The 16,817-nt window shown below is 34.9% G+C and overlaps 1 protein-coding gene and 1 long non-coding RNA gene across 8 annotated transcripts in view; both read left to right on the top strand.

Annotated features, from left to right (window-relative positions):
- LOC147839673 (uncharacterized) overlaps positions 1 to 10,395 on the top strand; it is an 11,838-nt gene extending 1,443 nt beyond the window's left edge. Inside the window, exons 2-3 of the long non-coding RNA XR_015514785.1 lie at positions 744 to 2,501; positions 9,250 to 10,395. This is a non-coding gene — a long non-coding RNA (uncharacterized LOC147839673). The remainder of the gene's footprint in view (positions 1 to 743; positions 2,502 to 9,249) is intronic.
- The window catches only part of srgap1a (SLIT-ROBO Rho GTPase activating protein 1a), a 197,388-nt gene that overhangs the window by 12,292 nt on the left and 168,279 nt on the right, over positions 1 to 16,817 (top strand). The gene's annotated exons all lie outside the window — the stretch shown is intronic.

Here is a 16,817-nt window from a genome sequence, read left to right as displayed (position 1 = left end):
AGCACTTGCAATTCTTTTGGAAAGAAATATTTGGTGTAATCTCTAAAACTATTGGTAAAGAAATCCCTGTTTGCCCTAAAATCTGTATCCTTGGTCTTTTCCCACCTGCCTTATCGCTGAAGTCATATGAACAGAAGTTTATAAATCTGTGTCAATTACATGCGAAGCGCCTGATTGCCATTTACTGGAAAAGTACTCATGCTCCATATTTGTCACTGCATTAAGGAAATGTCTTCCTGTATAGCAATGGAAAGGTTGACTTATTCAATCAAACAAAAAATGCACATGTTCTACAAGATTTAGGACTTCTTCCTTCATCTTTTAAATAACAGTGGACTGACTGTTTAGTAAACCCAAACAATGTGACTGTTAAAATACACTGTGTTTGTAATGACTAACTTTAATATACTTTCACTGGAATGTATATGTTGAAATGTCAATGTTTTAATGGTATTTATTTTTTTATATATTTTTAATTTTTAACAAAATTGCCCTTTTTATTTTTATCTTTAAGTTTATTTTAGTTAATCTTTATTTTCTATTTATTTGTTTTTGTATTACTTTCCTCGCATGAGAATGCATTTTTTTAATCTATTCCTTTCTTTTTTTAATTTTTATTTTGAACGTCGGGATGGGGCGGGAGTTCGTTGATTGGTATTTGGTTGCTAATACAGTATGAATGTATCACACCTTTCTGAAACAATAAAAGTGTTAAAAAAAAACAAAAAAAACAATCCATTTAGGAATATTAGGATTTTTTAAACCCCTTTATTTTAATTTACCAACATTACTAAGGCAAATAGTTTTAATAGTTAAAAGCAAAAATATTTAAACAAAATATCTGATCTCTTTATAATAAAATAAACACAAGTGTTAAAGAGATTCTTAACCTTCATAAATAAAATATTACAAGTGTGTGCAATGGTAAAGTGTAAATACTGAACAATGAAAGCAAACTTTAAGGTGTGAATAATAATAATGATACAGTAAACCTCAAACTCTGTCAGCAACACTAATTATGATAATCCAAATCTGAGCTTTCAAGTAAAGGAACCAGCCATCATTATTTAAATACACACCGCAACATTACAAATTGTGAAGTTGAATGACTATACTACCCCCTATGCTAAAAATATTTTAAATGGAGGGCTAGTGGCTGGGATGCACAAGAAAAGAAACCAAAAAGCCATTCTGATGACATCCTTACATCTTTGTGGATTCCTTGACTATTTACAATGGACTTTGCTTGCGCTTCCCTGGAGTCTCTCATAACTAGGCGACCCTCAAGTGTTTTCTCAGAGGATGACAAATGAGCAAACCATTGCTGCGGTTTCATTACAAGTTTATGGAGAACTGCTGTGTTTTGTGCGCTGTGATTGTCAAAGGTAATTAGTCTTCTGTTATTACTGAAATGTGTATATTGCTTACAAAGTGTGAAGCAGATTGGTCTGCTGTACTTGCATGAATCGAGGTGCACTCGCGATATTAAGAAAAGTTGAGATGCTTTTAACTAGGTGCGGCTGGACAACATGTGCGCTTCGCTCCCTTTTCTTTGCCCGATGCGTGCCTCCATTGGAAATGACAAATTTACACCCTAAGCTTATTGGCATTGCTTTCCAGGCGAGTGCTCGGCAGCCACATTTTATTCAAACTATAACGCTTCATACCGAACTTTCTTAATACACGATATTGACAATGGTGTTCCGTTAAAAGATACATTTTTCACCTAGCCTTACAAACACTGCAAAAAATGCTTTTCTTAGACCTTTTGACTTCTTTCTAGTCTAAATATCTAAAAATGCTTAAATGAAGAAGCATCTTCTAGACAAGCAAAAAATACTGTCTTGTTTTAAGAAATAATATGCCAAAATTATGAGTTTTTCCCCTAAAAAAAAAAAGCAAAATAAGCTGACAGTGGCGTACGCAAAATAATCTAGTTTTTCCTTTTGACATGCTATTATTTAGCTTACCCCATTTTGCTTATTAAAAAAACTCGCTCAATTTTGGTATGTTAAACAAGACTGTATTTTTTGCTTGTTTAGAAAAGACTTTTCAGTTTTTTTTGGACTAGAAACAAGTCAAAAATCTAAGTAAGTTAAGCATTTTTTGCAGTGTAATGCTTATTTTTGCTCGGCTCGAATGTTCCCAACAGTGTCACCAACGCTCATCCATTGACTAGTATTGATTACCCCCAAGCAAAACCTTGCAATGGCTATTTATACACTAGCTGGTATGAGGCTTCATATGAGCTAGGTTAATTGTTCATGGCATCTTTTCTCATTAGCTGGCATCAACATGATGCACTTGTTATGTATGCTAATTTGAAATGTGCAATCATATCTGATTTGCTTCGCCGAGGTAATCATTGGCCATTAAAATAAGCAGCAAACAATCAAGACTGCTGAGGCTCCTGCCATGACGGTGCATTTCTTTAGAGTTTCATGGTTTGTTTTATGAGATGAACGTGGTTGCTTACTTTTATTTTGTCCTCCACTCTCTTTGTGCTCTTTTCTGAGATGAATATGTGATGCATTCGCTCGCTCTTGCTCTCCCAGCAGATCAAAAGGGCCTGATGGTTGTGTATGTGTTGCCTTAGCAACTGTGCTGATGACTCTTTCATTGTTTATGGTCTGTTGCTCAAAGCAACCCAAGATGCCTCCTCACCGCACCTGCAGTTCCTCCCTGAGGCTCCCACTAAAACAACTCGCCTCCCTTGGGTTGTAGGTTGCGAGATACTAGACACGCTATTTTGCTTGCCTATTACAGATCATAAACTTTAGCAATCGTATATGGTATTGTTGTAAATGTTGTTTTAATGCTGTGTGGGTTTACATCAGCTATGTCCATCCTGTTGAAAATACTAATGTAAACATGTTGACAGTACAAAAGCTTTCATTAGAAAATGAGGCCTGTTTGGAGGCAGTTTAGAAGCTAAAAATGTGAATGTTGTTGGTAGATAATATCTAACCAGCACTAGTGTCCTTTTCACCAGTAGGGCACAATGATTCATATATTGATTTATAAAAATTGAGGCTTGTTCTATTTTTTTGAGTGTTGAATGAATCAGTTGCTTTGAACGAATCATTTGAATGAACTTATCAAGTGAGTCACTCATTAAAATGATAGTTCACAAAAAAAAATTACTCACTATTTGCTCATCCTTAAGTTCCAAACCTGCATTATTTTTTTTTAAAATTCTGTTTAACACAAAAGAAGATGATTTGAATAAAGCTGAAAACTCTGTAATCATTGACCGTTATAGTGGGAAAAAACAAATTCTATGGAAGTCAATGGTTACGGGTTTTCAGCTTTCTTCAGGAGTAATTGATTACAGAATTTTCAAATTTTGGGTGAACTATCCCTTTAAGACAAAGACTTGCTGTCGCCTGAGATTAAATTACTGTTGTGCTACATTTTTTGTCAATTTTGTTCACTTTTTATACCATGGAGATTTTGCATATTTAATTGTGGATGTTTCAAAATGGTCACCATAAATGCCATTCATCTTATAGATCTAACTGTGTTCAGTCTAATTGAAGTAAAAATATATTCTGATTTTGAATTACCAATTGTTAATATTTGTTAACTGGTAGCTATGCTTTAGTTGTTGGTTGGTTAGATGATTTTGAAATGACTTTTAAAATGACTTTTATTCTTCCCTTTTTAAAGTACAACTTTTATTACTATTTTCATTCTGACAGATGTTTTTGCCTGCTGCCACTTCAACATCTTGTGACTCATTAATAATAGTTCACCTAAAAACTACTCACTATTTGCTCTTCAAGTTCCAAACCTGCATGAGTTTTTTTTTTTAAATTCTGTTTAACACAATAGAATATGATTCGAATAAAGCTGAAAACTCTGTAAGCATTGACTGTGATGGTAGGAAAAACAAATTCTATGGAGATCAATGTTTTTGGGTTTTCAGCTTTCTTCAGGAGTAATTGATTACAGAATTTTCATATTTTGGGTGAACTATCCCTTTAAGACAAAGACTTGCTGTCGCCTGAGATTAAATTACCATTGTCATACTTTTTTTTTTTTTGTCAATTTTGTTCACTTTTTATACCATGAAGATTTCGCAGTGTGGGTATTTGTGTGCGGCTGTTTCAAAATGGTCATCATAAATGCCATTCATCCTACAGATCTGACTGTGTTCAGTCTGTTTGAAGTAAAAATGTATTCTGATTTCGATTCATCAATTGTTAATATCTGTTAACTGGTTGCTATGCTTTAGTTGTTGGTTGGTAAGATGATTTTTGGAAAAGTTCTGTCTTTTATGTTTCCCTTTTTAAAGTACAACTTTTATTACTATTTTCATTCTGACAGACATTTTTGGCTGCTGCCACATCAACATCTTGTGCGCATTTTTGATTCCTCCTCTTTAAGTGTTGCACTTGTAAGCCCTGTCAAGTGAAAAATAATCTAGCTTTTTAAAACAAGACCCCTGCTGGTTTATTCCACTGTGCTCCATCTAGTTGTCTTAAGTACACAAACTCATCTTATATAATCATCCAATCGGGGCCAGGTTGACCGAAAGGTATGAAAAATATGTGTTGTTTTTGCATCTGTATTGTATAACCTCTGTAGTGTTTCTGTTCATGGCCCTTCTTGTCAGGGTGTGTATGATGGGAGAACGTCTACTGAATTGGCTGTTCTTGCAGTTGAACCGCTCTTGGCTCTTAGCCCAGCGTGTCTTTGTCTTCATCCTACTTAAACTAATGCAATCCCAAACAATCAAAAGTTTGGCAGCAACCACAAACAAGCAGCTTTTATCTTGCTGACAAGTCAGGCCACGTTTGTCGTCATCAAATAGATGCTCTTGGAATAATAGTCCAGTTTAGTGCAGGAATAGTTAGAGGTTATTGAACTGCAAAGTTAAAATTGTTCTTTATGGTGAAGGGTTTTTGAAAGTCTGGCTGGAGGCTATTATATTAAAGATATGATATTGCAGTTGCAGGACATACCAAGTTTGCCAGTGTGGTCAAACTTGAAATATTCAGTAAAAAAAGAGGACATTTTGGCTTGCCATATAAGTAAAAAAGGACTTTTTGAAATAAACTGGCTTTCCATATTAGTAAATAGTAGGGATGCAACAATACAGTTAGCTTACGGTTAGCTTACAGTTAGCTTACTGAAATGGCAAGCAAGTTTTTTTTCCAAAAAGTACTTTTTTTACTGATATGGCAAGCCATTTTTTTTTACGGATATGAAAATTTTTTGACTGTCATAGAGACATTGGGGTTGATTTCTATGACTCATATTGACAAGATGCTTTGATATGTCATCACTAAGCTCAGAACATTGTAGGGACCTGGGTATTAGCTTATTTGACTCATACCAGCAAAATGGAACTTTCTGTGTAATATGCATGGTAACAATGATAAGTGCTAATAACGATTAGCACCATTCTATTAATGATTATCTAAGTGCAATAACATATGCTAGAAATGCCCACTAACTATTTGCATTTGATCAAACATGCACATGAGTTGCCATTTAGCAACTGCTTAGCAACCTTTGTGCTTCCTGCCAACTGCCATTAGCAGCGCAGTCGCGTTGGTTTTCTCAAGCCAACATAAAAGTTTGTCAATGAACTTTAGGTTCTAGCTATAATTATTATTAAATGTAAAGTAGCTCTGTAAAGTCTTTATCGTATTAATAATTCAGTCAAATATTTTACAAAGTTACAAATGTAGATTTTTGCTTTAAAATCTCTTGAAATGCTTTTAAAACACATGCAAAAGATAAAGTTTCACTTTATATATATATATATATATATATATATATATATATATATATATATATATATATATATATATATATATATATATATATATATATATATACTTTGTGATGACTCCACAAATCTCATGTATTCTCAACTGTTGTGGTGATCAAATGTGATCCCAGCTCAATATTGTGTATCCTGCGATGTGTTTATTGCGAACGCACACATTGCGACATCGATGCCGAAACCATATATTGTATAGCCTTAGTTTGAAGTGCTTCTTTAATCTTCACTTGTAAGTGTCTGCTAAATGAATACATGTAAATGTGTAAATTTCCTTTCTGTTTCTGATTGGCTCAGATTGAGTTTGTGGCTTGTCTCAGTGTGCCAGTTTATTGATTGAAGAGAAATTCATCCAGTGGCGTAGCTTCACCTCTTCCCAGCCCCCTCCTCTGTTGTCCTGCTCTGACCTTCTGAACTTTAAAGGTCGAGGGGGAAGGTGCTGGGGTTCGGTCCGGCCTAATCAATAGCCAAAGGCCAAGCTTTCAGCAGAGCTTCCTTGAAAAGATGTCTGGGGCCACTGGCGCTGAATCTCTAGGGGCAGCGATCTTTTTGGAAGGCAGTGGTCAGGCATGAAATGTCAGAGAGCGGCTATCCTTCGTCTTTGTGCATGTTAAGCCTGATTGATTATCACTTGTGGCAAAGACACAGCCCTGTCCTTTATTTATGCAACTCACACAATGCTGTATCATCGCATTGAATGTCTTCCCACTATGTTTTTTTGTTGTTGTTGTTGAGTGGCTTGCCTTTGCCTCTGGTTGCATCTGTTTTTAGAGCTGTTTGCTATGGGTTCTGCTTATTTCTACCACACGCCTTTTTTGTGGTTGGGGTGTGAGATGTGGTCTTAAAGATTCAAGAGGACACAGACCCATGCTTTTTCTTTTTTTTAACACTGGATTGTGCATCTCCTTCCTTTCCCTAAAGTCAGAAACTTTAGACAGGGTTTGTGGTTGTGTGTGGGTGTCCTAAAGAAAAGCCCATTTATTGATATCCATCTGAGCACTTTGGTTCCTTTCTCAGCAGTCACACATGGAAAGAATATTATTCGGGTCCCTTTTATGAAATTTAAATTAGTGCCGCGTTACAATTCAGTGACCTTTGTAAGCCCTCGCACACTATTAAGACCACCAGAGGGTTTTACTGTATAAATGAAGGGAATTTCAAAGTTTGTGATTTGAAAGGAGCTTAAAGGAGATTTTTTGTTAATTAATTGAAATGGTTCAATTTGGCCTCGCAGAGCCATTCTGTGCAACAGCAAGTTTAAATTATACTTTTTTTTTAAAAGCCAGTTTACAAAAAGACAACTCACAGACACATAAATAACTCATTGGATGAACTCGATTTAATTAGGGCAGGATTTGTTTAATAAATAAATTTGTATATATACACACACACGCACACACACACACACACATATATATATATATATATATATATATATATATATATATATATATATATATATTAGGGATGTAACATAATTGTAAATACCGTCATACCGCAATAGCAATTTTTTTTAATATTACCGTAGTCGCATGACTCAGTAAAACTATAGGTCTTCTGAGAAAATTTGCTCAGGCGAATGAAGCGAACGGGAGGTAGCGGAAACTACAATTCCCATCAGCCCAAGCGTGGCTATTATCCTTTACGGTCTGTTGTCGCTACAGATCCAGTAATGCGGAAATGGAGTGTACTACTTGTAGCGAGGATGAAAAAGAGCTGGAAATGATCGAACCTAAAGCGGGTTTTAAATCGGATGTGTGTAAGCATTTCGTTTGGGGGTGTTGTTGTTGATGCCACGCGCGTACTGAATAGCGGTGTTGTCGCGTCGGGCGGGACGGAAGGTGTGTCGTGTCGCGGGGGCACTTTTGATCATTTTGGAAGGGCACTTTCTATCCAAGACTAAAAATGGCATGTGCTCTGCACAGGTTGAGTCCTATGTGTGTACTTGCCTGTAAGTTGGGGAATACGACTAATAACAGTCACGGGGACTGCAGAATACAGCACACTGTTCAGATTGATGCAGACATTGACTTGTACCGCAAAGAGACCTCTATCTCACTCATGGCTTGTCCTCTCAAGTGGGGGAAAGACAATGCACAGCGTTACCCACTGCTGTCAACCTGGGCCAAGTCACTGTCCCAGAAACCTCAGTCCCAAATGAGAGGGTTTTTTTTCTGTTGCAGGGGACATTGTAAATGCCCAGAGATACCAGCTTTTACCAGATTATAGTTATATAATTTTCATTAAAACCCATCTCTATCTAAGTGAGTGAGTGACTGAGTGATTAAATGTTGAATGTGATGAGTTTTCAACAATACTAAATTGAAACTTTATTTTTTTACATACATGTTTAATAATTTTTCGTTATTAAAATTGAAAAATCGAAGTACCTGTTTTAAAGCTTACAGATAGATGGCTAATTTGTATGTCATTGACACTTTTGGCACTTTTTTGGGGTATTTTTATTAGTTTTGTTTTTTCTGTAAATAATTCAATAAATATCGTACCGTGACATTCATACTGAGGTATTACCGTACCGTGAAATTCTGATACCGTTACATCCCTAATATATATATATATATATATATATATATATATATATATATATATATGTAATGGTTAATCTTCCATCTGTAATCTGACTATAAACATGTAAGTGATGTAAAAAGAACATTTCAACTCTTTCCAAGAACTGGCACTATTTGCGGTATTGTGCGTGTTTCTTGTCAACATTTATTTTTCATTGCAACTGCAACTTATTCATTTACAGCCCCTCTTCATCTGGACTGGAAAAGCATCTTTTTTGTCTGGTATTTGAGTGAGCTTTATACTTGTCCTGCTGAGCAGTGACGTCTGTTGCAGGAAGCGTTTTATCATAAGAGCGATGATAATGGAGCCTGTTGTCTTCTGTAGATCTATTATAAAGAGACATTTCCCACTAGAGCAGCATCTTTTGCGGTACGTCTCGTCTCTTCAACCCCCTGTGCTGAGCTGCAGATGCTCTATACATGAATCTGCATGTGGTTGATGATCATTAAAGCCTTTAGAATATGAACATTTTCTTTATATGAAACAGACTTGACAGTCAAAATTGCAGCTATGAAATCAGAAATTGTTATAGTTTTGGTACAAAAAATATGAATGCCTTATTTTGGTATGCTTTTCTACAACATGTTCGATAATGATCCCTTGTGAGGTCAATAAGAAGAAAGTAGGTAGGTGGCCACATTTGACCACACGAGCATTTGCACTTTTAAAGCAATGTGATTTAATGTGCACCTTTGAAAGTAGTCGGAAGTTGACATGCTAGATTAGTGTTTCTCAACCACGTTTCTGGAGGACCACCAACACTGCATGTTTTGGATGTCTCCTTTGTCTGTCACACCCGTTTCTGGTCTGAATCTGAGTTTGGTTATAGAAGAGATGAAAAATGTGCAGAGCTGGTGGTCCTCCAGGAACGTGGTCGAGAAACACTGTGTTAGATAAGAAAATCAACTTATTACCATGCAAAACGGGCCTTGGGTACACGTTTTGAAAATAAGTTTTGCTGCTTGTTCAAACTACTTACAACTTAGTTGTTTTATGTTCAGTCCACTTGTAATCAACATGAAGGAGTCAATATGAGACAACATGAAAGATTTGTGTAGAACACTGCATTTTTTTACAATTTATGTGCAAATTGCATATTTCACCCAAGATATGTTTATTCAATTTTCATTTCATAATTTTTCTTAAATATTAAAGCTATATATTGATTTTTATGCTTTATGATTAACTAAAAGGGCTCATTAAATAAACATAGTGAGGGATAGTAAACATAAATATTTGTTTTTATTTTTTATTAAACATTTAATTAAAAAAAAAACAACAACAGAGTGAACAACTATATTAACAACTTATTAATAAGTTAAGTGCATGTCTTTGGTAAAATCATGGTAAAGGGAATAATCTGCTATAAAAAAGAAACCCCTAACCTATAAACAACTTATTAATAAGTTAAGTGCGTGTCTTTGGTAAAATCATGGTAAAGGGAATAATCTGCTATAAAAAAAAGAAACCCCTAACCTATAAACAACTTATTAATAAGTTAAGTGCGTGTCTTTGGTAAAATCATGGTAAAGGGAATAATCTGCTATAAAAAAAAGAAACCCCTAACCTATAAACAACTTATTAATAAGTTAAGTGCATGTCTTTGGTAAAATTATGGTAAAGGGAATAATCTGCTATAAAAAAAAAAGAAACCCCTAACCTATAAACAACTTATTAATAAGTTAAGTGCATGTCTTTGGTAAAATCATGGTAAAGGGAATAATCTGCTATAAAAAAAAAAGAAACCCCTAACCTATAAACAACTTATTAATAAGTTAAGTGCGTGTCTTTGGTAAAATCATGGTAAAGGGAATAATCTGCTATAAAAAAAAAAAGAAACCCCTAACCTATAAACAACTTATTAATAAGTTAAGTGCGTGTCTTTGGTAAAATCATGGTAAAGGGAATAATCTGCTATAAAAAAAAAAAGAAACCCCTAACCTATAAACAACTTATTAATAAGTTAAGTGCATGTCTTTGGTAAAATCATGGTAAAGGGAATAATCTGCTATAAAAAAAAAAGAAACCCCTAACCTATAAACAACTTATTAATAAGTTAAGTGCATGTCTTTGGTAAAATCATGGTAAAGGGAATAATCTGCTATAAAAAAAGAAACCCCTAACCTATAAACAACTTATTAATAAGTTAAGTGCGTGTCTTTGGTAAAATCATGGTAAAGGGAATAATCTGCTATAAAAAAAAGAAACCCCTAACCTATAAACAACTTATTAATAAGTTAAGTGCATGTCTTTGGTAAAATTATGGTAAAGGGAATAATCTGCTATAAAAAAAGAAACCCCTAACCTATAAACAACTTATTAATAAGTTAAGTGCGTGTCTTTGGTAAAATCATGGTAAAGGGAATAATCTGCTATAAAAAAAAAGAAACCCCTAACCTATAAACAACTTATTAATAAGTTAAGTGCGTGTCTTTGGTAAAATCATGGTAAAGGGAATAATCTGCTATAAAAAAAGAAACCCCTAACCTATAAACAACTTATTAATAAGTTAAGTGCGTGTCTTTGGTAAAATCATGGTAAAGGGAATAATCTGCTATAAAAAAAGAAACCCCTAACCTATAAACAACTTATTAATAAGTTAAGTGCGTGTCTTTGGTAAAATCATGGTAAAGGGAATAATCTGCTATAAAAAAAAAGAAACCCCTAACCTATAAACAACTTATTAATAAGTTAAGTGCGTGTCTTTGGTAAAATCATGGTAAAGGGAATAATCTGCTATAAAAAAAGAAACCCCTAACCTATAAACAACTTATTAATAAGTTAAGTGCGTGTCTTTGGTAAAATCATGGTAAAGGGAATAATCTGCTATAAAAAAAGAAACCCCTAACCTATAAACAACTTATTAATAAGTTAAGTGCGTGTCTTTGGTAAAATCGTGGGAAAGGGAATAATCTGCTATAAAAAAGAAACCCCTAACCTATATTATTACAGTTGCAATCAGAATTCTTAGCCCCCTTTAAAATTTTCTTCATTCATTCATTCATTCATTCATTCATTCATTTTTTTGTCGGCTTAGTCCCTTTATTAATCCGGGGTCGCCACAGCGGAATGAACCGCCAACTTATCTAGTATATTTTTACACAGCGGATGCCCTTGCAGCCGCAACCTATCTCTGGGAAATGAAATTTTTCTTATTTTTTAAAATATTTCTTAAATGATGTTTAACAGAGCAAGGACATTTTCACAGTATGCCTGATAATATTGTTTCCTCTGGAGAAAGTCTTATTTATTTCGGTTAGAATAAAAGCAATTTTAAATTTTTTGAAAAACATTTTATGGCCAAATTTATTAGCGCCTTTAAGCAATATATATTTTTGATAGTCTACAGAACAAACCATCGTTATAGAATAACTTGCCTAATTACCTTAACCTGCCTAGATAATAGTTAAGCCTTTAAATGTGTATGGAAGTGTCTTAAAAATATCTAGTTAAAAATGTTTACTGTCATCATGACAAAGATAGTCGTGTAAATGATAAAAGAGAAAAGTGATAAACAGAAATTGGGGGAAAAAATAAACAGGGGAGCTAATAAATCAGGAGGCTTAATAATTTTGATTGCAGCTGTAATTCGATCTTTAAAAATACTCTTTGAAACTTTATAAATTGAACAGATCTAAGATAATAATTTTTTTAAATTCCTAAGGACCATTGAATTGGACTGTTTCTAAAGCTGTTTCTTCCTCAGCTATTTCCTTTCTCACTGGAGTTGTAACCGCCTCCAGCATTGACAGCTGTGACTATGGACATCCTGTGGTCATCCCCTTCAATTATTCATCCATTTTTACATAATTTTTCATCTCGCACGTTACCAAAAACGCTCTCTCCAAAGCAGTGATGAATCAGCAAGCGGGGAGTTTTCTAAGGTCACGCAGACACCAGTCTCCATTGTGTTAATCAGGTTATCCCATCTACATTTCTGCTGATTTTCATGTAAATCTACCCCCAGTGCTCTAGCTCAGCACCGACTGCACAAAGCAGGTAGTGTGCATTACATGGAAAAAATAGTCTTTTTTTAAAGCATGATAGGGCTGTGCAGATCTACGTTTTTCAGGTTGGGTTGGAAAAGGAGCACGCTCACTTTGACGTGTCTCCCGGAAGACCTGGTTCAGTTTTATAATGGCTTGAAGTAACAGGGCTGACAGCGGAGTCGAGCATCGCTCTGCTTAAAAGAACAGTTACTCAAGGACACCGGCAGCGCGCACTGAAAATAGACCGCACTTGACACTATGAACACTGGAGTGTTTTTGCACTCGCTTGTATCCACGCTGCTCTTTTTTAACCAGAAGAGAAGCTCTCGAGCGAGAGTGAGATTGAGATGCGGTGCATGTTTTTATTTAATTTATTTTTTTTTTTTGCATTAGACGCTCTGATATTGCCAGCAGAGAAGTGCTCCTTCATTTCGAGAATGCAGTTTATGATAAATCTTCATTAGTGTAATTGCGTAATGCACCGCCTGAAATAAATTAGCACTAGGCGAATTAGCTAGCTTAGATGAGAGGTTTGAAATGCTCTAGGATGGCGATTATTGCAGTTAAAGAGGGAAATGTGGTTATCCACTGTGTATTGAAGCTCAGGAGGCCGATTTCAGACTGCTCAGGCCCTATAGATTTAGTCTAAATCTATAGCTAACTGCCTTGTAGGCTTGGGTGGTAGTATGGTAATATGGTATACCTGGGATCTAAAAATAGCAACGGTATCTGTTTCAATAATGTTGTATCGTCATAAAAAACATAGGAGACATGTATTAAATATTAAATATAATTTATTTAATGCCTAAAAATGCGAATGCGTGATTGTCATCAAGGGAAAATGTGGACGAGAAAGAGAGAGGTGAGGTAAGATGGTGAGGCGCGCACTAAGTGGCCTGGTCTCGAAAAAAAAAACAACCTCTGCAGTTTGGCAGTATTTCGGGTTTCGACCAAACGAGAAGGGAGACGTAGTAAATACGAACTAGAGGTCTGCATTCCCGCTGCTGTACCGTGGGACCCGACCAGATTTCTTGCTGTGCAGGAATAAATTTTCTGAAAAAAAGCGCGGAAGCGGTCGGTAACTCTGGTGTAATTTGAACGGGAGCGAGTTGTCTAACAATATAGCTCATGATGCTTTCAATCCAGGAATTGAGAGGCCTATGAGGTTGACGCACTTCCCGCCACCAGGCTATCACAGCCGATTTAATGTCCATTACTAACAGACAAAACTTGTAATATTTATACTTACTTGTCTAATATTTTAATGATTCTAATATTACAATAATTAATAACTACATGCGCTGAGCTACCATATCAGGTATTGGTGGTACTGCTCTCAAACCCTGAAGAAGCAATGGAAATGTCACTTTGCACAGCTTTAGTGATTTCTCCGATAAACAGTTTACAGGACCATCGTGTTGGACCATTCTAATCAGCATGACCTGTGGTTCTGTTGCCCTGCTGGAGGGGGGTGATTTGTTATGCTTAATGGGTTGTCATTGAGGTGATGTATGGTCAGCGGGCCCAGATGCACACGCATGATGCAAGAGAACTTTTTTTTTGGTTTGTACTGCTGATAAATGACTCTGTTTGGCTCTCACCTGCGAATGTGTTCTTGAGGGGACATGTCAGTCTCAATTCTGTCCCGCTAAAAGATTCCTCTGTGAAAACAGCAACTGACGGGTTAGCTATTATGTTTCTGAGAATGTCCTCTAGAGCGGAGTTGATTGATTTTGTATGTAAAGAGGATCCATGTAAAGCAAAAAACTGAAGAGGCAAGGGACAGAGAATGAGAGAAAAGCACTGTATGCCCGAGGGGATTCTTTACTGGAGATAAGAGGATGTGGGCTTTTTCAGCGTCCGCCGTATTGCCTTCCACTATAATTACCTGGGAATCTGGATGTAAATGATGATCATGTTTTCCGCTGAGATCTGACACTCATTATTTAGCATGTCAGAGAGAAAAGATTCAGTCCAGACTTCTGTTTTGTTGTGTTTTTGACTGTGAGATTAAATATGAATAACACATGGCATTATAACAACATTATCAGAAATAAAATGGGATGTCCCATTTGGTGTCAAATTAAATGTACAATACTCATTATATGCAAAGGAAACATGTAATTAAATTGAATGTCTACTTTAAGGTTTCAGATAACTTTGAAAAAATAAAATGACAAAATATGTAAGAAATAAGGCTAAATTGAGATTCAGTTTAATGGTCCAAACTTGGGTTTTACCATTAAATCGTTAAATAAACATATAAAATAACAAGCTAAAGGAGTAACCCCCCCCCCATCCCCCCAAAAATTGTTCTTTGTTTTCTTATACTTCACTTGTTCCAAACCTGTTTGACTTTCTTTGTTTTGTTAAACACAAATGAAGATATTTCTAAGAAATACGAAAACCTGTAACCATCGACTTCCATAGTATTTAAGTTTTCAGCTTTCTTAAAAATGTCTTCTTTAATGTTCAACAGAATAAATAAATGGAGTTGAAACCACTTGAATTGCAAGTAAATAGTGAGCAACTATCCTTTTAAGAATAAGAAAACATAGTTGTGTTCTTTGAATGTTCAAACAAGCTCTTGTACTTTATATTAAAATGACTTTGCTTATTGTTTTGTTTAAGTATAAAAAAATGACCAGGGGATTGTTGCCCTGAATATGGAGTTTGTATAGAGGTAGTGTTACAGAAAGTAAATTTATTGCTCAAAGATTTTTGATCATTATACCTTTTCATTGTGGTAACTGAAGCTGTAAAAAGATGTCATTCAATAATATGAAAAAGTAACAAAAAAGCAAACAAACATAAATTAAGTGAATATTTGTGATTAACTGTACTGAATAGGGCTGCATGATATTGAATAAATCTGACATTGAGATATTAGTTTTTCTGCAATATATTTTGCGATATTAATACAACTTTAACATATCACTTGAATAGCTCTATTTGAAAAGAAATCATTCATTTAGATGATTGGGGTGATCATCATGTATATCAATCATGTATAAACACATAAACAAGTTGCAAGCAGAATTATTACAATAGAGCAATAAAAAAAGTTAATTAAACATTGTTTATGGAGAGTCAAACAGTATTCAGGTGCAGAAATACATTGTATTAATTCAGTATATAATTCTTGATTAAAGTTACAAATGTACTTTTTTGTCCAAATGCATTACACTCTCTTGAAATACCTTATAAACACAAGCAAGTGCTAAAGTTTAACTGTGTTATGGTTATACTTTACCATAGTATGACTTAGACATACCATAGGGGGCTAAGACAACTATAATCCCAACTTAACATTGCATATCCTGCGATGTAACTGTTGTGGATACACACATTGTGTGCAATAAAATCTGTATTTATTGATCGAACACCATTGTCAACATCGATAAAAAAACAAATTTGGTACTTTCAGTATGAAGCGTTATAGTTTTATTAAAGCGTGGCTGCTGAGCGCACGCTAATAAGCTTATGGTGTTAGTTTGTCATTTTCAATGGAGCCCCGTGCATTTTCCAGGTACACCTACTTGAAAAACAAACTTTTCAGAACGCTACGAATGCTAGAACTAACCAATCTGCTTCACACTTTGTATGGAATATACACATTTCAGCAATAACGGCAGATTAAATACCTCAGACAAACACAAAGCACAGTGCTTGTCACTTCAGGTCAGAATAACAACACATGTGAAAATGAGTGCCTTATTAGCAGCAGTGAGGAGATTGTAAATAAAAAAGCATGTAAGGATGTCGCCAGAGTGGCTTTTTGGTTTCTTTTCTTGTGCATCCAGCCATTAGCACCCTATCTGAAAGAGTTTTTAGCACAGTGGTAATGTAGTCATTCAAATTCACTATTTGTATTTGTATTTCAATAATGATGGCTGGTGCCTTTACTTAAAAACCCAGATTTGACTATCACAATTTGTTTTGTGTAAAGAGTTTGAGATTTACTGTATCATTATTATTAACACCTTACAGATGATGATCTACCTTTACATTTGCGCACACTTTGTAACGTTTTATTTATCACGTTTAAGAGTCCCTTTAACACTTGTGTTTATTTTATTATAAAGAGATCAGATATTTTGTTTAAATATTTTTGTTTTTGACTATTAGATCTATTTGCCTTAATAATGTTGGTAAATTAAAATAAAGCGGTTAAATAAATAAAAAATCTTAATATTCCTAAATGGATTGTAATAGTATATTCAATAATTATCAATATCCAACGATATGATATCGTGATAATTTTTTTTGCAATTCCGGCCAACCCTGCATTGCGATATCGATGCTGAAACTATATATTAGCCCCGTTCACACATACAGACCTTTGGGTTTTTTATTGCTGGTAATTTTTCTGGATATTTACTGGTATCACTGTGTGAAAGGGACTATTGTGTAGCTCTAGTACTAATCTAGCTCACTGTTTGATA

This window comes from Danio rerio, chromosome 18 (genome assembly GCF_052040795.2).
Source record: "Danio rerio strain M-AB ecotype USA chromosome 18, GRCz13ab, whole genome shotgun sequence".
In the NCBI taxonomy this organism is placed as follows: Eukaryota; Metazoa; Chordata; class Actinopteri; order Cypriniformes; family Danionidae; genus Danio; species Danio rerio.
The sequence above is the reverse complement of the archived record's forward strand: the minus strand, read 5'-3'. Positions and strand labels throughout refer to the sequence as shown.